The 24,079-nt window shown below is 38.5% G+C and overlaps 1 non-coding gene and 1 pseudogene across 1 annotated transcript; both read left to right on the forward strand.

Annotated features, from left to right (window-relative positions):
* Window positions 1–1,339: 1,339 nt before the first annotated feature.
* LOC129057808 (endogenous retrovirus group K member 5 Env polyprotein-like) lies at window positions 1,340–2,440 on the forward strand (annotated as a pseudogene).
* An 8,960-nt stretch (window positions 2,441–11,400) lies between these two features.
* On the forward strand, window positions 11,401–11,504 carry LOC112130904 (U6 spliceosomal RNA). The gene has a single exon (XR_002913072.2). It is a non-coding gene; the product is annotated as a U6 spliceosomal RNA (small nuclear RNA).
* Window positions 11,505–24,079: the final 12,575 nt, after the last annotated feature.

Genomic DNA, 24,079 nt, shown 5'->3' on the forward strand with positions numbered 1-24,079 from the left:
AGACAAGCCTTTATCAATTCTGGTGCATGGAAGATTGATCTTGCTGATTTTGTGAGAATTATTGACAGTCATTATCCAAAAACAAAAATCTTCCAGTTTTAAAAATTGACTACTTGGATTTTACCTAAAAATGCCAGACATAAACCTTTAGAAAATGCTCTGATGATATTTACTGATGGTTCCAGCAAAGAAAAAGCAACTTACACCGGGCCAAAAGAAGGAGTCATTGAAACTCAGTATCACTAGGCTCAAAGAGCAGAGTTGGTTGTTGTCATTTCAGTGTTACAAAATTTTAATCAGCCTATTAACATTGTATCAGATTCTGCATATGTAGTACAGGCTACAAAGGATGTTGAGACAGCCCTAATCAAATATGGTGTGGATGATCTGTTAAGCCAACTGTTTAATTTGTTACAACAAACTGTAAGAAAAAGAAATTTCCAGTTTTATATTACTCATATTTGACCACATACTAATTTACCAGGGCCTTTAACTTAAACAAATGAACAAGCTGACTTGCTAGTATCATCTGCATTCCTGGGGGCACAAGAACTTCATGCCTTGACTCATGTAAATGCAACATAATTAAAAAATAAATTTGATATCACATGGAAACAGGCAAAAAATATTGTACAACGTTGCACCCAGTATCAAGTTCTACACCTGCCCACTCAGGAGGCAGGAGTTAATCCCAGAGGTCTGTGTCCTAATGCATTATGGCAAGTGGAAGTCACACATGTACCTTCAATTGGAAAGTTGTCATTTGTCCATGTGACAGTTGATGCTGATTCACATTTTGTATGGGCCACCTGCCAGACAGGAGAAAGTACTTCCCATGTTAAAAGACATTTATTATCTTGTTTTGCTGTCATGGGAGTTCCAGAAAAAATTAAAACAGATAATGGGCCAGGATACTGTAGTAGAACATTTCAAAAATTCTTAAATCAGTGGAAAATTACACATACAACAGGAATCCCCTATAATTCTCAAGGACAGGCCATAATTGAAAGAACTAGTGGAACACTCAAAGCTCAATTGGTTAAACAAAAAAAGGAAAAAGACAGTGAGGAGAATAACCCTTCCCAGATGTAACTTAGTCTACTCTATACTTCAAATTTTTTAAACATTTATAGAAATCGTACCACTACTTCTGCAGAACAACATTTTAGTGGTAAAAAGAACAGCCCACATGAAGGAAAACTGATTTGGTGGAAAGACAACAAAAATAAGACTTGGGAAATAGGAAAGATGATAACATGGGGGAGAGGCTTTTCCTGTGTTTCACCAGGAGAAATTCAGCTTCCTGTTTGGATACCCACTAGACATTTAAAGTTCTACAATGAACCCATCAGAGATGCAAAGAAAAGCACCTCCACAGAGACAGAAAACCCGCAATCGAGCATCATCGACTCGCCAGGTGAACAAAATGGTGATATCAGAAGAACAGATGAAGTTGCCATCCACAAAGGAAGTGGAGCCGCTGACCTGGGCCCAATTAAAGAAGCTGACACAGTTAGCTGAAAAAAGCCTGAAGAAAACAAGGGTAACACAAACTCCAGAGAATATGCTGCTTGCAGTTTTGATGATTGTATCAACCGTGGTAAGTCTCCCCATGTCTGCAGGAGGAGCTGCAGCTAATTATAGTTACTGGGCCTATGTGCCTTTCCTGCCCTTAATTCGGGCAGTCATGTGGATGGATAATCATTGAAGTATATGTTAATAATACTGCATGGGTACCAGGCCCCACAGATGATCGCTGCCCTTCCCAACCTGAAGAAGAAGGAATGACGATAAGCATTTCCATTGGGTATCATTATCCTCCTATTTGCCTAGGGAAGGCACCAGGATGTTTAATGCCTACGACCCAAAATTGGTTAGTAGAAGTACCTACTGTCAGTGCCACCAGTAGATTTACTTATCAAATGGTAAGTGGAATGTCACTCGGGCCACAGATAAATAGTTTACAAGACTGTACTTGTCAAAGATCATTAAAATGAGCTTTGGGCCTATGGGGAAGCCTTGCTCCAAGGAAATTCCCAAAGAATCAAAGGCCCAGAAGTCTTAGTTTGGGAAGAATGTGTGGCTGATACTGCAGTGGTATTACAAAACAATGAATTTGGAACTATTATAGACTGGGCCCCTCGAGGCCAATTATATTATGATTGTACAGGCCAGACTCACTCATGTTCACAGGCCCCATCCATCTGGCCCATTAATCAGGCCTTTGATAGTGATTTAACTAAAAGGCTGGACCAGGTTTTTAGAAGGTTAGAATCACCCTATCCAAGGAAATGGGGTGAAAAGGGAATTTCATCACCTTGACCAAAGTTAGTTAGTCCTGTTACTGGTCCTGAACATCCAGAATTATGGAAGCTTACTGTGGCCTCACACCACATTAGAATTTTGTCTGGAAATCAACTACAGGAACAAAAAATCATAAGCCATATTATACTATCAACCTAGATTCCAATCTGACAATTCCTTTGCAAAGTTGTGTAGAACCCTCTTATATGCTAGTTGTAGGAAACATAGATTAAACCAGATTCCCAAACTATAACCTGTGAAAACTGTAGATTGTTTACTTGCATTGATTCGACTTTTAATTGGCAGCACCATATTCTGCTAGTGAGGGCAAGAGAGGGTGTGTGGATCCCTGTGTCCATGGACTGACCGTGGGAGGCTTCGCCATCTGTCCATATGTTAACAGAAGTATTAAAAGGAATTCTAACTGGATCCAAAAGATTCATTTTTACTTTCATTGCAGTGAATATGGGTCTTATTGCTGTCACAGCTACTCAGAATTGTGGAATTCTGAGACCCAAACAGATCAAAAATTGGCAAACCAAATTAATGACCTTATACAAACTGTCATTTGGATAGGAGATAGGCTCATGAGCTTGGAATATCTTTTTCAGTTACAGTGTGACTGGAATATGTCAGATTTTTGTATTACACCCCAAGCCTATAATGAGTCTGAGCATCACTGGGACATGGTTAGATGCCATCTACAAGGAAGAGAAAATAATCCTACTTTAGATATTTCAAAATTAAAAGAACAAATTTTTGAGGCATCGAAAGCCCATTTAAATTTGGTGCCAAGAACTGAGGCAATCCTAAAAGCTACTGATGGCCTCACAAATCTTAACCCCGTCACTTGGGTTAAAACTATCAAAAGTTCCACTGTTGTAAATTTTGTATTAATCCTTGTATGCCTGTTCTGTCTGTTGTTAGTCTACAGGTGTATCCAGCAGCTCTGAAGAGACAGCAACCAGCAAGAATGGGCCATGATGACTATGGCAGTTTTGTCAAAAAGAAAAGGGGGATATGTAGGGAAAAGAAAGAGAGCTCAGACTGTTACTGTGTCTATGTAGAAAAGGAAGACACAAGAAACTCCATTTTGATCTGTACCTTGAACAATTGTTTTGCCCTGAGATGCTATTAATCTGTAACTTTGCCCCAAACTTGAGCTCACAGAAACATGTGTTTATGGAATCAAGGTTTAAGAGATCTAGGGCTGTGCAGGATGTGCCTTGTTAACAATATGTTTACAGGCAGTATGCTTGGTAAAAGTCATCACCATTCTCCATTCTCGATAAACCAGGGGCACAATGCACTGTGGAAAGCCGCAGGGACCTCTGCCCTGGAAAGCTAGGTATTGTCCAAGGTTTCTTCTCCCTGAGATAGCCTGAGATATGGTCTCGTGGGATGAGAAAGACCTGATCATCCCCCAGCCCAACACCTATGAAGGGTCTGTGCTGAGGAGGATTAGTAAAAGAGGAAGGCCTCTTGCAGTTGAGATAAGAGGAAGGCCTCTGTCTCCTGACTGCCCCGGGAATGGAATGTCTCAGTATAAAACCTGATTGTACATTTGTTCAATTCTGAGACAGGAGAAAAACCACCCTGTGGAGGGAGGCAAGACATGCCGGCAGCAATGCTGCTCTGTTACTCTTTACTCCACTGAGATGTTTGGGTGGAGAGAAGCATAAATCTGGCCTATGTGCATATCCAGGCATAGTACCTTCCCTTGAACTTATTTGTGACACAGATTCCTTTGGTCACATGTTTTCTTGCTGACCTTCTGCCCACTGTCACCCTGTTCTCCTGCTGCATTCCTCTTGCTGAGATAGTGAAAATAATAATCAGTAAATACTGAGGGAACTCAGAGACCGGTGCCAGTGCGGGTCCTCTGTATGCTGAGCGCCAGTCCCCTGGGCCCACTTTTCTTTCTCTATACTTTGTCTCTGTGTCTTATTTCTTTTCTCAGTCTCTCATCCCGCCTGATGAGAAATGCCCACAGGTGTGGAGGGGCTAGCCCCCTTCAACATGCGAACAGTGCTTCAATCTTGCTGAATCATTTGTAGTGACTTTGTAAACTCATGCCCTTTCTTCATGAAAATGTCATTTGTTGAAAATGCTGTTTACACTGCAGAAGTGACCTCCCCTTTCTCTTGGTTATTTCCTATGTAAAACCTTCCCCAAACTTCTCAGGCATCATTAAGCCCAACCATCTTGGTGACCATACAGTGCTTTGCATACATCTCTGTCATTGCATTTCACATATCATTTTATTAGTTATTATCCTGTCTTATCTTGATTGAGTAATAAGCACCTAGAGATTTGAGACTTATAGCTAATAAATGTCTACAGAATAAAATTTGAATGAATGAATTAATTTCTAAACTTCCCTACTTTTCTTTTACTTGTGAACATAGTTGGGCAATCAGAATACTACACCACATAATTATAATTAGATAAAATATGTTAATGCCTACCCCCACGTTTCCCACCACAAAACAATATATAGCATAAGGCAAAGATAAGAGACCAACCTTTGGAAAGAAGGAAATCCAAATTTAATTTCAGCTTCTTAATGTAAGTAGATATATTGGCTCCCTCTCTCTTCTTGAAAACAAAGTCATTCCATAGCAACTTGAAGATATTTATAGGTTATCAGATTAGTTAATGTATAATCCCTTCCCATGAGTCTTACAATTTGGATTTTAAAAATTGCCGTGAGCCTTTTAGGGATGGGCTGGGACCATGTCTAATGTGATGGTATTTATAATTTACCTACTTATATAGGTCTGCAATACATTTTAATGCTAATTGACATATTTTAAAGACCATTCAAATGAAATCATTTTCATTGGCTGGGAAAAGTATAACAAATATGTTGGGAAATAAACAATGTCATTAATTCAATAGTCAGAAGTCAAAACCTTTGTATCTTTTTAGATAATTTAATATTAAGAAAAATTATACTGTAGACAATGAAAATGTCCATTTAATGCATATAACTTTTATGAGAAAACAAAATAAGATAAAAATTACAGAAGAAATATATCAGATTGTTACTAATTATTAAACTTGTGTGATAGAACTATGAGTGATGGTGTTTTTAATCTATATACCTTTCTATACAAAATACATAAACATAAAACAAGTAAAAATGATTGTTATTAAATACCTAGATTTTGGGCTCTCACTTATAACCTAGGAAGAATTTTATACCCACATCTTTTAGTTGAAAGGGAAATTTAAAAGTCATCTAGTTCAATTTTTTAACAAACTTAGGAATCCTCTTTACAGTACAGCTCACTTCGTTTATCAAGTCTTGACCACACACAATGATGAGGCTGCTGCTGTTTCATAGACAGTATATTCATTTTCAAAAAGCTCTGATCATTAGAAAGTTCTTTCTTACCTTACATTAACACCTGCTTCTCTTATATACAATAGTCCTTGTTCTGTGCTTCTACTCTGTTTTCCGTATGATGACTTTGAGACAACTGTCATCTTATCTAGTCTTCTCTTTCACCAAAGAAATTTCCTCAATTCACTTAACTGGTATTTTGTTTGTTGTTGTTTTTGTTTTTTTGAGACAGAGTCTCACTCTGCCACGTGGGCTGGAATGCAGTGATGAGATCTCGGCTCACTGCAACTCCTGCCTCCTGGGTTCAAGTGATTCTCCTGCCTCAGTCTCCTGAGTAGCTGGGTTTACAGGCACATGCCACCACACCCGGCTAATTTTTGTATTTTCAGGAGAGACAGGGTATCACCATGTTGGCCAGGCTGGTCTGGTGCTCCTGACCTCAAGTGATCCGCCCACCTTGGCCTCCCAAAGAACTGGAATTACAGGTGTGAGTCACTGCGCCCTGCCTAACTGTTCTCTTGATACAAGTTGTGACATGGTACCTATTCTGGGTGCTAAACAATTATTTGTTGAATTGCCCTTGGAAATGAGCTCCTATCATAGTCACAAGCCCCACCCACCATCCAGAGAAGGGAAATAAAGGGCAGGGGTCACTAGGGTCATATTAGAATTCTGCTTACCACTATAACCTTCTCTTCCTTCCCGCTAATCTTCACTTGTTCTATATAGAGGCATTTTGTAACAGCACCACATAATAGGATATCCTTTTATCAGTCAACACTCTATGACATACAACAGCAGAATGAAAATTTTGTAATGGGAAAAAAATCTCAACATGTGATTAACTGATAAAATCAGAAATGTAAAAGCAAACAAAAAAATTCAAATGAACAGAGAAGCCCTTTGAACATACATTCTAATTTAACCAAGTAATGTAAAACTTAGCATTCCATTGCTGCAAGTGTCTGACTTTGTGCTTTCTTTATTTTTGTATTTCTTTTTTTATTAATTAAATTATTTTTTAAATTACACTTTTTTATTTTTTATTTATTTTTATTATACTTTAAGGTTTAAGGTACATGTGCACAACGTGCAGGTTTGTTACATATGTATACATGTGCCATGTTGGTGTGCTGCACCCATTAACTCATCATTTAACATTAGGTATATCTCCTAATGCTATCCCTCCCCCTTCCCCCCACCCCATAACAGGCCCCGGTGTGTGATGTTCCCCTTCCTGTGTGCATGTGTTCTCATTGTTCGATTCCCACCTATGAGTGAGAACATGCTTTCTTATACTATATTTCTGTTCTATGCTTCAGAATTTGTAGGAGATGAAGGACATCACTGGTTTATTCAATTCACAGATATTTTCAAATGACAAGTTCCTGTACATCTAAAATGTTACATTTTCTTCTCAGTGTTGTTTTTCTCCTTCCAAAAAGATCCATGGAGCAAACTCTTTCTTCATGCCTTTGAGCCATATCTACACCTAAAGTATAAATCACAGAAAAGCATGGAATCTTACACCCATGGGCTTCTCTCTGGCCCCCCGTCCTATTGAAAGCAAACATCATCTCTCATACCTGCTTTTCTCATGCTGATGCCTCACACTACTCTTTTGGATGTAAGTATGGAAAAAGAAAGAGATAACCATGCAGTTACTAGTGATAAACATTTTTTTTTCTGAAAGCATTTACAAAAAGTCTTGTTTCTGAAATATAAAATGCAATAAAACTAACTTTAAGTTAGAAGAGAAGTCAAATTTGATTTTAAAGTCCTTCGTTTGGCAAAGAAACGTATTTCTATATGTCTGAAATGCTAAGAGTAAATGCACTGTCTGCTCTCAGTTGAATTAAGTTTATCTTTTTGTGATGATTCATAGACAAACAGGACTCCTTGTTTATCTTTCCCCTCTGCTTGGTATTAGCAAGTCTGACACAGTTGTGGAAATTTGCATGCTGTCAATATTTTCTAAACGCAGTATCACGGTTGACTTCACAGGGCAGAACTGGGCTAAAGGTTTGTATTAAGGAAAACAAACTATGAATTAAGCACTTAATCTCACAGGAAACATTCGAAGAAATAGTGACTTAGTGCAGATTTGAGAACTGTTGCCACATCTGCTGTGCTATCCTGATTTCTTCTCCCTGGCCCCAGTTCACCTTCACCACCACCACCACCACTTGTGCCTCCCCCACTTACGAAAGTCTTCTCCAAGATCACTTGCTCAGAGCTCTCTTCTATGCTATATCTGTATCTGGGGCACATTTTATTTCCCTGTATTTTGTAAATAATTTCCTATATTTTTATATTTCTTTTATATTTACATCCTCTCATAGAGCAGGGTTCCCCATGCCCCTGGGCCAGCAGGAGGTGAGCGGTGTGCAAGCTGGCAAAGCTTCATCAGTATTTACAGCCACTCCCTATCACTCACCTTACCTTCTGAGCTCCACCTCCTGTCAGATCAGCAGCAGCATTAGATTCTCATAAGAGCTTGAACCCTATAGTGAACTGGACATGTGAGTGATCTAGGTTGCATGCTCCTTATGAGAATCTATACCTGATGATCTGTCACTGTCTCCCATCACCCCCATATGGGACCATCTAGTTGCAGGAAAACAAGCTCAGGGCTCCCACTGATTCTACGTTATGGTGAGTCGTATAATTATTTTATTATATGTTGCAATGTAATACTAATAGAAATAAAATGCACAATAAATGTAATGCTCTTGAATCATCCCAAAACCATCCCTCACCCTCTGCCAGTCTGTGGAAAAACTGTCTTCCATGAAACCAGTCCCTGGTGCCAAAAAGGGTGGGGACCACTGTCTTGGAGGATGAGATCCTTACATACAGAACCCATGTCACTCATCTGTGTTATAAGGATAAGAGAACAAAATGAGAATAGAGAAGAAATTGCAAGCAGTAACATGAAATGGCTTATGATGTCTAAAAAGAGAGGGCCAGTATTTAATGCCTCCAAAAATAAGTAGTCAGTAGGCTTTCTACTTAAATTTCCCTGCCATTAGCATGATGTATCACTTTACTTCTATGCATGGGAAATAAGCCCTCTTTTAGAAGCAAGTTAAAGATGCATTAAAATAGCAGAGCCAGCTCCAAGTCTTTGCCTCCAGTGCTCAGGCATTTCATTATGGTCCCTACCACTAGAACTCATCACCCAGGCCCTATTCTGGCTTCTTCATCTGTGGCCCTCTGCACTGTCACACACGTTACCACAGCAACTTGCTTCCACGCAGACTCAGTCCAGCTGAAACTCCACCACTTCTGCTGTGAAGGCTTAAAGGAGCACAGCCCACACAGCTCTAGCTTTGTCCTGCTTAGGAAGAAATCTTACTATCTATCATCCACTTTTGTCCAACCTATTTTGTTGGGAATGTTCTGCTGAGAACTCTGGATGGATATATCTTCTTGTCCAATTGCCTTTTCAGTAGCTTAAGCATACAGAAAAGTGTAAAAAATAATATAAAGCAGAATGTCCCAACTGTGTGCAGGAGGATGCTGGGGAGTGGGAAATGGGTGATGGGTGTGCTGGATATTATAAATCTCTGAGTCCATGGTGCTGGCGAGAAGTGTCCTGGAGCTGCTGGCTCTTCTTGGCCAGTCACATTAAACTTCCAGCACCTCTGTATGTTCACCCATTGTGTTATAAACATTTTATTTCCAATGTGTGCCGTGAAGTCAAAATAACTGGGAAGCACAAATACAAGGTATTTTTATACTCACCAGCCAGATTTAACATCTATTGCCATTTTGCCATATATGTTTCAGAATACTATTTGAAGTAAGAGCTAAGGCTCCATATTCTGCTCACCCTTAATTTCCCTTCTTCACCATTCCCCAAAGATGACCACTCTCCTGGAGGTGGCACGCATATGTAATGTACCTAACATAATGTGCATGTGTACACTTAGCAGTCTACACTATTGTGTGCTTATCAACTTTACTTACTCTCCCACTGCAAGAATTCTTTCACACTTAAGTGTTTAATAAGGCATAGTGCTTTTACAATTAAAATTTGGCCTATTTGTACTTTTTTTTAGAATTACTGATATATTCTAATTTATTGCTGCCTTATCAGGTTGTGTTTTCTATTTACCATGTCTTTTCTTTGTTAATTTTTTCCCTTTTTATCTTGCAATTTGATTTATTGCATTTCTTTCTCTTTTTTTTATGAAACCTATGCTCTTTCCTTCTACTGGTTTGGAAGCCCATATTTTATTTCTGTTTGTTTGCTGATTACTCTTAAATTTTAATATGAATACCTGAGGAATCATGGCAGCTAGTGAATAATGTAAGAACCTCAGAACACTTTATTTCTGATTACTATTTACTCCTCCAGTTTTCACTTATTCCAGCTTACTGTTTTCGGATATTTTACTTCCACCTATTTAAATTACCAGTTATAATTTACATTAGATTTTAGGTAATTATTTCATAAACTGTTTGTTAGTGCTTTGTACATGGTTGCATCTTGCATCCCATTGTTTCCTTCTTTGGCTCTGTGAATGATAATCTCTCAATCATTGTAAAAAAATAAAATAAAAAACAAAAAAAAAAACCCAGAAACACTCCCCAGAACTAAAGCTTTATTTTGCCTTCTTGAATTATAGTCTAGCTAAGAATAGAATCTTAAACTTTGGAGCTGTTTTTCCCTCACACTTTAAAGATATTTTTCTCCTCTTTTTTTATGCCGATAAGCAATATGCCAATATAATTATTGTTCCTTTGCTTATGGTGGATTTTTTCCCCACTGTTGGAGTATATTTAAGATTGTTTTCTTTGCTCCTAATATTAATGCAGGATTTTTGCTCCTTAGCTCAGCTAGGTCTGGGTTTTTGTCTCACAAACAGGAAGAATTAGGCATGTGGGCATGAAAGAGTGAGTGGTGTAGAATTTATTAAGTGAAAAGTAAGTTCTCAGCAAATAGAGGAGACATGGTGGGTGGTCTCCTACCTGAAGACAGGAAAGTTCTCCCAATATGGCTGAGCCAGGGGCTTTTTATGGGCTCAGAATAGGGAGTGTATGCTGATTGGTTTGTGAGTATGCAAAAAAGGTCGAAGTGAAGACTGCACTCAAAGGTGGGCATGGCAGTGTAGAAAACCAATTAGGAAATGGTGGGAATATGTATAATAGGTGAAGGATGGGGAGCAATCAGAGGAAAATGCACCAAATTGTAAGGCGGGTTCTCAGTCTCGTCTGAGGGTTTATCTGGGTCACTTTCTGGCTTGAAGGTCAGGTTTCACTGGGACCCACCCCTTTCTGCCTGGGCATTTGTCTGCCTCCTGCCTCCTATAAGTATGATAAACTTTCACTGTAATACCTTTGAGTTGAAATTTATTTTAAAACTTATATGCTCTAAACTATTCAATATGAAGATTTATGTTAGTAGTCTTGAAATGTGCCTTTTTGCCATTCTTTTAATTGTTTCTTTCTGGACTTTCTATTAATTATATATTCAGCTTTCTTGGACACATAAGAAATCATTCTTCTTAGGACATCATTCCCAGTGTTTCCCAAGTTTTTCTTTAATGTTTATATCCCTTTATTTCTCACATTGCATGATAGATAATTCTTTCAATGTATCTTCTAGTTCTCTGATTTCTTTTTCAGCTATGTCTAGTTTAATTTCTGATTTTTTTTCTAGAAACACTATTTTTTCTTTTTTATATTGTTTTTCTTATGACATATTTGTTCTTCTGTCTTTTTAATAATTTTAAATTCATGTGCTCACTTCGACAGCACATATACTAAAATTGGAATGATACAGAGATTAGCATGGCCCCTGTGCAAGGATGACACACAAATTCGTGAAGCATTCTATATTTTTCACAGAAATACAAACTACCATCAGAGAATACTACAAACATCTCTATGCAAATAAACTAGAAAATCTAGAAGAAATGGATAAATTCCTCAACACATACACTCTCCCAAGACTAAACCAGGAAGAAGTTGAATCTCTAAATAGACCAATAACAGGATCTGAAATTGTGGGAATAATCAATAGCTTACCAACCAAAAAGAGTCCAGGACCAGATGGATTCACAGCCGAATTCTACCAGAGATACAAGGAGGAACTGGTACCATTCCTTCTGAAACTATTCCAATCAATAGAAAAAGAGGGAATCCTCCCTAACTCATTTGATGAAGCCAGCATCATCCTGATACCAAAGCCATGCAAAGGCACAACAAAAAAAGAGAATTTTAGGCTGATATCCTTTATGAACATTGATGCAAAAACCCTCAATAAAATACTGGCAAACAGAATCCAGCAGCACATCAAAAAGCTTATCCACCATGATCAAGTGGGCTTCATCCCTGGGATGCAAGGCTGGTTCAATATACACAAACCAATAAATGTAATCCAGCATATAAACAGAACCAAAGACAAAAACCACATGATTATCTCAATAGATGCAGAAAAGGCCTTTGACAAAATTCAACAGCTCTTCATGCTAAAAACTCTCAATAAATTAGGTATTGATGAGACGCATCTCAAAATAATAAGAGCTATCTATGACAAACCCACAGCCAATATCATACTGAATGGTCAAATACTGGAAGCATTCCCTTTGAAAACTGGCACAAGACAGGGATGCCCTCTCTCACCACTCCTATTCAACATAGTGTTGGTAGTTCTGGCCAGGGCAATTAGGCAGGAGAAGGAAATAAAGGGTATTCAATTAGGAAAAGAGGAAGTCAAATTGTCCCTGTTTGCAGATGACATGATTGTATATCTAGAAAACCCCATCGTCTCAGCCCAAAATCTCCTTAAGCTGATAAGCAACTTCAGCAAAGTCTCAGGATACAAAATCAATGTACAAAAATCACAACCATTCTTATACACAAATAACAGACAAACAGAGAGCCAAATCATGAGTGAACTCCCATTCACAATTGCTTCAAAGAGAATAAAATACTTAGGAATCCAACTTACAAGGGACTTGAAGGACCTCTTCAAGGAGAACTACAAACCACTACTCAATGAAATAAAAGAGGATACAAACAAATGGAAGAACATTCCATGCTCACGGGTAGGAAGAATCAATATCATGAAAATGGCCATACTGCACAAGGTAATTTATAGATTCAATGCTATCCCCATCAAGCTACCAACGACTTTCTTCACAGAATTGGAAAAAACTACTTTAAAGTTCATATGGAACCAAAAAAGAGCCCGCATCGCCAAGTCAATCCTAAGCCAAAGGAACAAAGCTGGAGGCATCACACTACCTGACTTCAAACTATACTACAAGGCTACAGTAACCAAAACAGCATGGTTCTGGTACCAAAACAGAGATATAGATCAATGGAACAGAACAGAGCCCTCAGAAATAATGCAGCTTATCTACAACTATCTGATCTTTGACAAACCTGAGAAAAACAAACAATCGGGAAAGGGTTCCCTATTTAATAAATGGTGCTGGGAAAACCAGCTAGCCATATGTAGAAAGCTGAAACTGGATCCCGTCCTTACACCTTATACAAAAATTAATTCAAGATGGATTAAAGACTTAAATGTTAGACATAAAACCATAAAAACCCTAGAAGAAAACCTAGGCATTACCATTCAGGACATAGGCATGGGCAAGGACTTCATGTCAAAAACACCAAAAGCAATGGCAACAAAAGCCAAAATTGACAAATGGGATCTAATTAAACTAAAGAGCTTCTGCACAGCAAAAGAAACTACCATCAGAGTGAACAGGCAATCTACAAAATGGGAGAAAATTTTCACAACCTACTCATCTGACAAAAGGCTAATATCCAGAATCTACAATGAACTCCAACAAATTTAGAAGAAAAAAACAAACAACCCCATCAAAAGGTGGGCAAAGGATATAAACAGACACTTCTCAAAAGAAGACATTTATGCACCCAAAAGACACATGAAAATATGCTCATCATCACTGGCCATCAGAGAAATGCAAATCAAAACCACAATGAGATACCATCTCACACCAGTTAGAATGTCAATCATTAAAAAGTCAGGAAACAACAGGTGCTGGAGAGATGTAGAGAAATAGGAACACTTTTACACTGTTGGTGGGACTGTAAATTAGTTCAACCATTGTGGAAATTAGTGTGGCGATTCCTTAGGGATCTAGAACTAGAAATACCATTTGACCCAGCCATCCCATTACTGGATATCTACCCAAAGGACTATAAATCATGCTGCTATAAAGACACATGCACAAGTATGTTTATTGCGGCACTATTCACAATAGCAAAGACTTGGAACCATCCCAAATGTCCAACAGTGATAGACTGGATTAAGAAAATGTGGCATATATACACCATGGAATACTATGCAGCCATAAAAAATGATGAGTTCATGTCCTTTGTAGGGACGTGGATGAAATTGGAAATCATCATTCTCAGTAAACTATTACAAGGACAAAAAAACCAGACACCACATGTTCTCACTCATAGATGGGAATTGAACAATGAGAACACATGGACACAGGAAGGGGAACATCACACTCTGGGGACTGTTGTGGGGTAGGGAGGGGGGAGGGATAGCATTAGGAGATATACCTAATGCTAAGTGACGAGTTAATGGGTGCAGCACACCAGCATGGCACATGTATACATATGTAACTAACCTGCACATTGTGCACATGTACCCTAAAACTTAAAGTATAATAATAATAAAAATAAATAAATAAATTCATTTTTTGTTTCCTTGTTCTATTGTTCTGAGATTGTTCCATTGTCTGGGATTTGAAATTGTTCTACTATCTCAAATATTTGAGGTATTAATTATTCTGCTTTTGACACTGTCTCATCTTAGATAATTTCCATTTATATGGTTTGAAAATTTGATCTCACCTTCAGTGGAGATTTTTTTTTTCCTTTGGGAGTTCCTTATACTTTCATGTATATAAAATAAATTTTATATCTGCTATTGATTGCCATATACTCTAGCTATTTTGGAATCTGTCAGTTTCTTGCCTTGGAACTTTAAATGCCATGTGGAGAGTGTAAATTTGGTCTTCATACTCATGTATGTTGTAGGCCTGAAGTTTCTGTTTCTCTTAGGAGCTTATTTTCCGAATTCAGAAACCCATATAAAATTAATCTTCTTGATACTTCCCTGTGATAAAGGTCAAAGTTATTCTATACTCCATTTTACTCACAGTGGTGTCTTCCCTTTAAGCTTCCCTTAAGCTCCCTTAAGCTCTTGGCTCTATGCAGGGATCATACGTTGAAATCCCCATGTCACATTGTCCATGTGTTCAGTTGGGGTTTCAAATTCTAGTCTAGAGTCCACGGGGCCTCTTTAAGCATAGTATTTCCCTTGGCCATTTGGACATGAAATTATGAAGTTATTGCTCTGACTTCAAGTTCCTTCTTCACTTCTGAATCCAGAAATTTCCTGTTCTTTTTTTTGAATTCACTTTGTGGGCTCATATTTTCATGTTTGTTTGTAGTGGAGAGAGGTGAATAGTTGTCCATGTTGGCTCAATCTACCAGGTTGTTAGAGCTAGAAGTCTCTTAATCCTTTAGATCCCAGGGACTTTTGATACTTTCTACAAAGTTCTCTTTTATTTACATACTATTAAGATCTACTTTAACACACATTTATGTATTTATACTCTCATGTATATGTATGTATCTCTCCACGTATATGTGCATACATATATATATATGAATAAATATTGTTTTATTACAAATTCATCCCCATGAACATATGTGCATGCAGGGTAACTCACCACATAAATGGCATTTGTGTTTCCTAATTCATTGATCAGTCTCAACTGCTTTTTGGCTGGTATACATGAGACGAAACCAATTTCTTGGGGTATAATAGAAAATTCAGACTCTGGGGAAAATGAGATATCCCTTATGGAGGCTCAAAAATCTGTTTTTGTTAGAGACTCCCAGAATTTTGTAAGAGTCATCAATCAGCTCCCATATATGTCTGAAAGTCCTTTATCGCATCCCTGAGTAAGCGCCACCCATTCCTTCCTTAACACTCTCTAGAAATGGGGATCTTGTAACTTCCCAAGCCAGCCCGTTCATTTTCAGGCAGCTCTGATTACCAGAACAATCTTCTTGACTTTGAGCTGAAATGTATTTCTCTACCATGTCTACTGATCAATCCTAGTTTTGTCTTCTGAGATGACATAGAATAAGTGCATGTTCTTTATAAGACAATTGTCAAACGTTTGAGAAAGCCGCTGTCAATTTTTCTTTTCCTTCATGAAATATTCCCCTATTTAATGATTCCTCATATCTTGTGATTTGAAATCCCATTACTATCCTGATCATCTTTTCTTGACCTGTTCCAGTTTGTTAAGGCTTTTCACAAGATGTTGTGCTCAGTGTTCCATATAATAGATGAAAGCACAGTGCAGGACCATGGATGAACTAGATTTCCTTTCCTAGAGGAGCTTTTGTGGAAAGCTTTTGCTTTAGTGAGTCATTAATAGACAATACTTGATGAGAAATTACATAATGGACACAATGTACATGACTCCAGTGATGGATACACTAAGAGTCCGGACTTTGCCACTATGCAATACATCAATGCAACAAAATTACACTTCTACCCCAAAAATTTATTTTAAAAACCCACAATACTGTAAGTTGGTCTGGATTTCCTTCAGATTTTTAACAGCAATTTTAATCTCCATAATAATCATATTTAATATAATAAGTCAACAGAACTTAGTAAGTTATACATATATTTTTTTAAGTAATACAAAATAATAGTGTATCACACCTTATTTGGTGCCAATCCAAATATTTGTACAAATGGATTGTTATAAAACAAGGGGCCCAACAGAAGATGAATTCACAGTGAGCTTTTTTGGGTCTCAAAAGAAAAGCACCTCTACACTGGCAAGCTATGGCTGCTAGCATATGGGTGGCCAAATCAATAAAGACCAACTTACAACTTTTATGTTTTGTTGAGGAAATCTCCTAGAGATCTCAAATATTACTGCCTCTGGCTTAAAGAAAATATTTAATCAGAAAAAGCCAAAATGCATTTAATGCTAAGAATCTTATTCATATTCTGGGGGTTTTGTCCAATGAATAGAGCATGGCCATTAGTGTTTCTAGACAGTAAGATTCAGATTCCAATGAGCATGTGATAAAATAGCTCTGGATGAGACGACATCCATTTGGGATAATACTGAAGTATAGAGAGTAGCCACCAGTCCCTTGGAGTTGTGCCTGAGGCAGAATGTCTCGATGCCGGTCAGGTGGAATGAAATTTAGATTGGCCCTACTTCTTTTGGAGAAAGGAATTGCTAAGTAGAAAATCATTGCATTCAGTTCAATAGGTTTTGAGCCACATACTGGGTTAGGTATTGAGGTAGAAGCCTGAATAAGATACAGTCCTTATCTTCAAAAAGTTTGTTGTTAGTGACAAATACAGACCTATAAACCAATAATATAACATGATCAAGGTATATTAAGGTGCTCTGAAAGGGAGAGCAGGGATCATGTAAGGCCATGGCTTTGGTGGTTAGGGAAGGAAGGAAGGCAATGCATTCCATTTTACACATGGTGAGTTTGGCGTGTGCTTACAGCAGAGAGTTGGATATATGGATCTGAGTGTACTGTGGAATGATTGGAGTTAGGATGTAGATTTGAGATTCACAAACATATGCTGTTATGATAGTTAAAACCACAAGAGTGGGTAAAATTGCTTAAACGGAGAACATCTACTGAAAAGAGGAGTAGGTCAACATTTAAATGGCAGGAGGAGGTTGTAAAGGCAACTAAAAATGAATGATCCAAGAGGTAAGAGAACCAGGAAAGTGAGGATGAAGATGATGAGGATGTGGATGTTGATGATGATAGTGATTAGGCTCTATTCCTAATGCTTTTTTATTCATTAATTAATTTTATCCTCCAATAATGCAATTTTCATCCAAATTTAACAACCATGAAATTTTGGGCCCAGAGAGAGCCAATATCTCACAGCTAGCAGGTGGCAGAGTGAGTATTTAATCCCAAGTGGAATGGCTCTTCAGTTTGTACTCTAAATCAGGGATCCCCAACCCCAGGGCCATGGACTGATACTGGCCCATGGCCTGTTACACACAACAGGAGGTAAGTGGTCTGCTGGAGCAAAGCTCCAGCTGTATTTACAGCCGCTCACCATAGATCACATTACCACCTGAATTTCACTTCCCATGTGATCAGCAGCAGCATTAGATTCTCATAGGAGCATGAACCCTATTTTGAACTGCATATGTGAGGGACCTAGGTTGCATTCTCCTTATGAGAATCTAATGCCTGATGATCTGTCACTGTCTGCCATCACCCCTAGATGGGACCATCTAGTTGCAAGAAAACAAGCTCAGGGCTCCCACTGATTCTACATTATGGCAAGTTGTATAATTATTTGATTATATATTACAATGTAATAATAATAGAAATAAAGTGCACAATAAATGTGATGTTCTTGAATCATCCCGAAACCATCCCCCAACCCACACTAGTCAGTGGAAAAATTGTCTTCCACGATACTGGTCCCTGGTGCCAAAAAGGCTGGGGACACCTGCTCTAAATAATGCACTGTTCTGCTTCTGGGAGTCAGAAAGGATAAAATTGTATTGGAGTGGTGGTCTGTGTTGTTAGAAGTAGCAAGGAGTCCAGTAGAAAGGTCTGACCAGAATCGGCTCCATGGGTGTGCGACGTGTGCTGTCCCATGGCCCTGCTCTCAAGACCTGGCACTTGGCACTACTCTGCCATTAATGTCTTTAAATTCTTAATGAATTTTAGGCAAAAGGTCCTGCATTTCTATTTTGCGCTGAATCCTGAGAATTATGTAGCCAGTCCAGGGTCTAAGTTATAGAAATAGCTTTTTGTTTTCATTTAACCCCTAACACAAGTAGCTCAAACAAAGAAATGTGCAAGAGAAGCCAAGTTTCTGTGGTTAAGTGTGAAAGAAAAGTGAGACCAAGGATCTGGGAATACAAAAGCTTGTTTGAATAGGAAACGGTGAAATAAGATAATAGTCAAAAAGTTTGCAGGGTAAAGAGAGAATGGTTGATTCTTGCTTGATTTTCTTCACAGCCTGAGGGAGAATTCTTAAGAAAGTGGGTCAGGTTGAAGATGTTAGGGAGGAGGCATAATTGCGATGGAACCCAGAGAAGGAGGAGGAGATGGATTCCAAGGCTCCTAATGGGGATGCTGGCCTTGACCCTGAGAAGGGTCTCCTCCCAGACTGGAGGGAAGTTTGATGCAAGGGTAGATTATACAGGAGTTTGAGTCAGCTCATATTTGATTGCCTCAATTTTCTTAATGATGTAGGAGGTAAAGTGGTGTTCTGAAGGAGATGGGAGCTGTGGATGGGATGTCAGAAAGGGTACTTTTTGTTTGTTTGTTTATTTTTACAGACAAGGTCTGGCTCTGTCACCCAGGCTGGAGAGCAGTGGCATGATCATAGCTCACTGTAACCTCAAACTTCTGGGCTCAAGCAGTCCTCCCACCTCAGCCTTCTGAGTAGCTAGGACTACAGTGTGCACCCCTATGCACAACTAATTTTTCATTTATTTTTTGTAAAGATAGCATCTTGCTATGCTGCCAAGGTTGATCTCAAACTCCTGGGCTGAAGTGATCCTCCAGCCTTGGCCTCCAAAAGTGCTAGGATTACAGGCACAAACCACCATGCCCAGGTCTTTGTGGGATTTCAGGAAAGCTAGAAGACTGGAGGGAGCCACTGACAGGAATGTGAGAGGGAGCTGACATGGGACAATACAAAATCCCTGGTGAGTCCCATCATGAGGGCCCTGTCTAAAATTGCAGCCTCCCTGCTCATCCTGCCTGCTCTATCACTTCTGATCCTCCTTAATTTACTCTATTTGTCCCTATACCATTGTCAGCTTTAAAAATATTCTATATTTTATTATTTTATTCAGTTCCATGTTGGCCTCTTATTACTAGACTGTAAACTCCATAGTCGTCCATTTTGCATGCTGATGTATTCCCAGTAGGCAGGACTGGCATGGAGTAGGCACTGGTACGTATTTATTGAATGAATGCATGAATTGCCATGCAGCATTGAAGGTGGAAACTGGAGCATTGCAAATGCATCAATATCCCATAGATGTAGTTTTTCTCCAGCAGCACTTAAGAGGGGAGTAAAGTTTGGTCTGGATCTGGGGTAAATATATTGCTAAGATGATGCTGCAGAAGAGCAGGGACCTCATTGATCTTAGGGAAGTAAGGATGTGAATGGGGCTAGGAGAGCATGGAGATTACTAAAGTTTGGCACAGCACAGATGGAAAAATGACCCATTCCAAATGTCGCCCATTGATGACAGTGAGGCTTTAGTGCACTTCTTCCCCATCAGGATCAACTGAGGACCTGAGAAGAGCTTCTCTGTGAGTAACACCCTTCAATGCTACTGCTGAGCAGGGAAGGGAGGAAGGAGGTGAAACAAGAAAGTGGATCTAGCATGTTCTAATTAATTACTGTAGCTTGAAATAGAGTATTGTCTCTGGTTTTATGTAGGTGTGGCTTTACTTATGCTTTGTTAGCTAGTCATATACGAGATCAGTGATCTTATAAGAGAGATCTGGGACTAAAACTGCCATTGAGGTGCAGGAAGAAAATATTACCCTTCTACCATATTTTTGTTTGAAATGCAAGAATTGCATTCCGCTTTACTGTATTTAATATATGGGTTAATGTTGACATAGGTCCTGTGTCGAAAGGTCACAGGCCGTTTGTGGTCACCCCAAGGGATATGGAAGGCTTGGCTATGGCACCCTCACTAGGTCATTTGCTCTCGGCATATTGTGGCCTGTGGGAGCTTGCCTGAGCTGGGTTCTATGGGTTTGTAGATTATGTCATTCCAGTTCAACGAAACTAAACTTCACAAGAAGGACATGTGGCTTAAAAAAGATTATTGCCAAGAAATCCTTGACTGATGATAATATTAATAATGCAATCACAAGTTACAAGGAAGTCCTTGTTGACATTTCTGTGATTCCTATTATGAGCTCTTCAATTTCCCCATTAAGGAGTGAAAAATAATGTAAGCTCATCAGATTTGCCAAGTTCTCCTGTTTGGTCAGTGTGGAGAGGCACTGAGGCATATTCCATGATGCCCTACCCTCAATAACTCCTCCTACAGCCTCCCTCTTTCACTTACAGGATGATTTGATTTGTGAAGGATAGTTTATATCAGAAGTTGTCAAACTATGGCCCATGAGCCACATCTAGCCCACAAGCTAAGAATGGTTTTTATATTCTAAATAGATGGGGGGGAAAGAATATTTCATGACACTGAAAATTAAATGAAATTCAAATTTCAGCACCTATAGATAAGTTGTATTGGAACACAGCAATGTTCATATTTTTACATGTCATCTGTGGCTGCTTTTGCACTACAATAGCAGAGTTGAATATTTGTGACAGAGACCTTACAGCTTGCAAAGCCTGAAATGCTTATTGCCTAGTCCCTTACAGAAAAAGTTGGCCACCCCTTGGTTATGAGCACAGTCTGTAGAACTCATATATTACGTAAAATAAAAATCCCAATTTAAAAATTCTTTATGTTTATTGCAGAATTACTATGTGAAATTGATTACATGAGTAAATGGTGGATATTGTAGGCACCTGGAATACAATCAGTAATGAAAGCAAAGGGGTCTGCCCTTTTGCAGCTTATATTCTAGCAGAGGGAGATAGACTGTTGATAGTTAAAACAATGATTGGCTGGGCACTGTGGCTCATGCCTGTAATCCCAGCACTTTGGGAAGCCAAGGTGGGCAGATCACCTGAGGTCAGGAGTTCAACACCAGCCTGGCCAACATGGTGATACCCTGTCTATACTAAAAAAATAAAAAAATTAGCTGGATGCAGTGGTGAGCACCTGTAATTCCAGCTACTCGGGAGGCTGAGGCAGGAGAATCGCTTGAACCCGGGAGGCAGAGTTTGTGGTGAGCTGAGACCGCACCACTGCACTCCAGCCTGGGCAACAGAGCAAGACTCCATCTCAGAAAAAAAAAAAAAAAATGATTAAAGTAAATAGCATGTAGGAAGGTTAAAAAAAAGAAAAAGTAAGGGAGATTGAGAGTGTAACTTGTGGGTGTGAGGTATGTCTGGCTTATTATTCAATGTTTTCTTTTTTAAAAATATATTTAAGGCCTACAACATGATGTTTCGAAATACATATACATAGTGAAATGATTACTATAGTCAAGTAAGTTAATTTATTTTCTTAATCTTTATGACTTATTACCATTTTTTAACTCCAAATTTATGTTATAAAAACAAAATAAGTTAATGGTCTACAAAGCTTATGTGTTCCTCTGAGTACCTGGGAAAAGGAGAAAATACAGATAAAATGTTCTAATCCTTAGTACATCTACTTTCCAGAAACAGAAGCTCAATTGCAAGGATGCCTGAGGAAATTCCTTGGCAGATAATGCACATAATACTCTGAAATGAACTCTGGTCACAGGTCAGCAGTTTTTTTCAATAAGATTCTATAGAAATAAGCAATGTTTTCCACAACATCCAATTGTATTATATATCAGCAACAGTAGCTGAACAAACAGCTAAGCTACTCTTCTGGCTTTCGATCACTACCAACATTACTTCCTTCATTTTAATCCCAGGGCCAATGCATGTGAGAACTTTCTTTAGAGCGCATTCTTCTCTCATTAGCAAACATGGAAACACGTGATGACAACATCACTATGCTCATCTGTGTCTAGTTTAAGTCTAGCTGGAAAGGTCTGCTCCACTCCTTGAAGTCACCGTCTGTCCTCGTTTTCATACCCACTCATTCATTGTTTAATGAGTGCCTTCTGATGGGGGGCTAGCAACAAAGTACCATGAAGGATAGAAATCAGTCAATAAAAAGAAAGATACAAATGAACAATATAAAGAAAACTGCAAGAAAGAAAAAAGCAGAAGATATAATCCCAATGTTTGAAGAATTTTCATTATGGAAGAAATTACTTAAAACGCTATGTTCTCAGCATTAGAAATGATCCATCAATGAATCTTTCTTTCGATTTTGATCCCCTTAATTTAATAGTTTAAATAGGTGCTTTTTATCTTGCTGAGAAAAAATAAATTGAAACTTTCTACTAGTGAGATCTTTCAGTAGCCTGGTCCTTGGACAGAGGTAGCTCTTATAATTTCAGGGTTTTTTTTTTAAAGATTTAATTCCAATAATGCCTATCTATCCTTTTAAAACTTTTAAAAGTACTTCTGTATTCAGAATACTGCAGCTAGTTGCAAGCCATGTACCTTTATAATATAGTCTGACCTGTAACATGATGTGAGAATTTCTTTAGGGACTCCTAGGCAATTTCTCTCTGTTGACTTTTCCCCTGACTTCTTCATTACTTGGATAATAATGTGCAATGCCCAAATTTACAAAGGTGCCAAAGTGTCATGCTAATTAAATATCATTAAGATGATGGTCATATGAGGAGGGAAATGTTACAGAATTAAGCACATAAAACAATTTTATGACTTAAATAGAGTTTGCCTAATGTAATGATAAGCATATGGTATGAGACAGAATCAGATATTTTATTTTAAGCTCATTATAAATGATATCTCTTTCTTCTCATTTATGTACAGTGACTGGGGTTTTGTCCTTGAAAGATATTTGACAACAGCAGGAGCTTGGGTTCTTTGTGCTGAATTACTGTATTTAAGTGAGTCAGATATGGTCCCCAGTGAAGAAAAACGAAATCGAAACAATGGAAGACATTAGGGGTCAGAGAGAAGTTACCAGGTTGGGGTTGGAGACTAGAGACTGGAACTGATGGACAGTAGGCAAAATCAATATGTAATAAGGTTTAAAACCCAGTAATTTAACATTAGAAGGGAAAATATATGATTATAGGAGAAACAATAGAAGACAGAAAGCATGTCTCGGCTTAAAGTGCCTGGAATTTAAAACAGCTGACCCCACTTGGTGAGTCACCTCTTCCCGGCTACGGAGCTTGTAGAGTTCCAATAAAATCAAATTATCCCGACCAATACTTTCTCTCAAAACTCCCAGTAGCCAGTTACTCTCGATACTTGAGTAATTTCTTAACAGTTGTTCAGCTATTGGTTAACATAGGATTCCTATTTCCTTCTAGATCATAAACATATTATGATATATCCACGAAGGGCTCGAGGAGATTATATCATTACACAGATCACTTTTGGGTCAAATGGGGCCAACGTGTTTTGTAAAAGGGACTGGTAGTGATGCAAAGTCTTAAGACTGACCCCAGTGAAGAAAATAGACAATATGCAACTCAGGGCAAAATTGAAATTTGCTGGGCCTGTCACCAGGGAAATGTCAGCCAAGTCTTGGTAACTAAATTGAATGACACTTCCACAGGGGTGTATATTTTGGTCTATTTTCTCAGTGAGTCCTGCAAAAAGATTAAAGTAGGAGAAAAGTTAAGACCATC

This window comes from Pongo abelii, chromosome 1 (genome assembly GCF_028885655.2).
Source record: "Pongo abelii isolate AG06213 chromosome 1, NHGRI_mPonAbe1-v2.0_pri, whole genome shotgun sequence".
NCBI lineage: Eukaryota > Metazoa > Chordata > Mammalia > Primates > Hominidae > Pongo > Pongo abelii.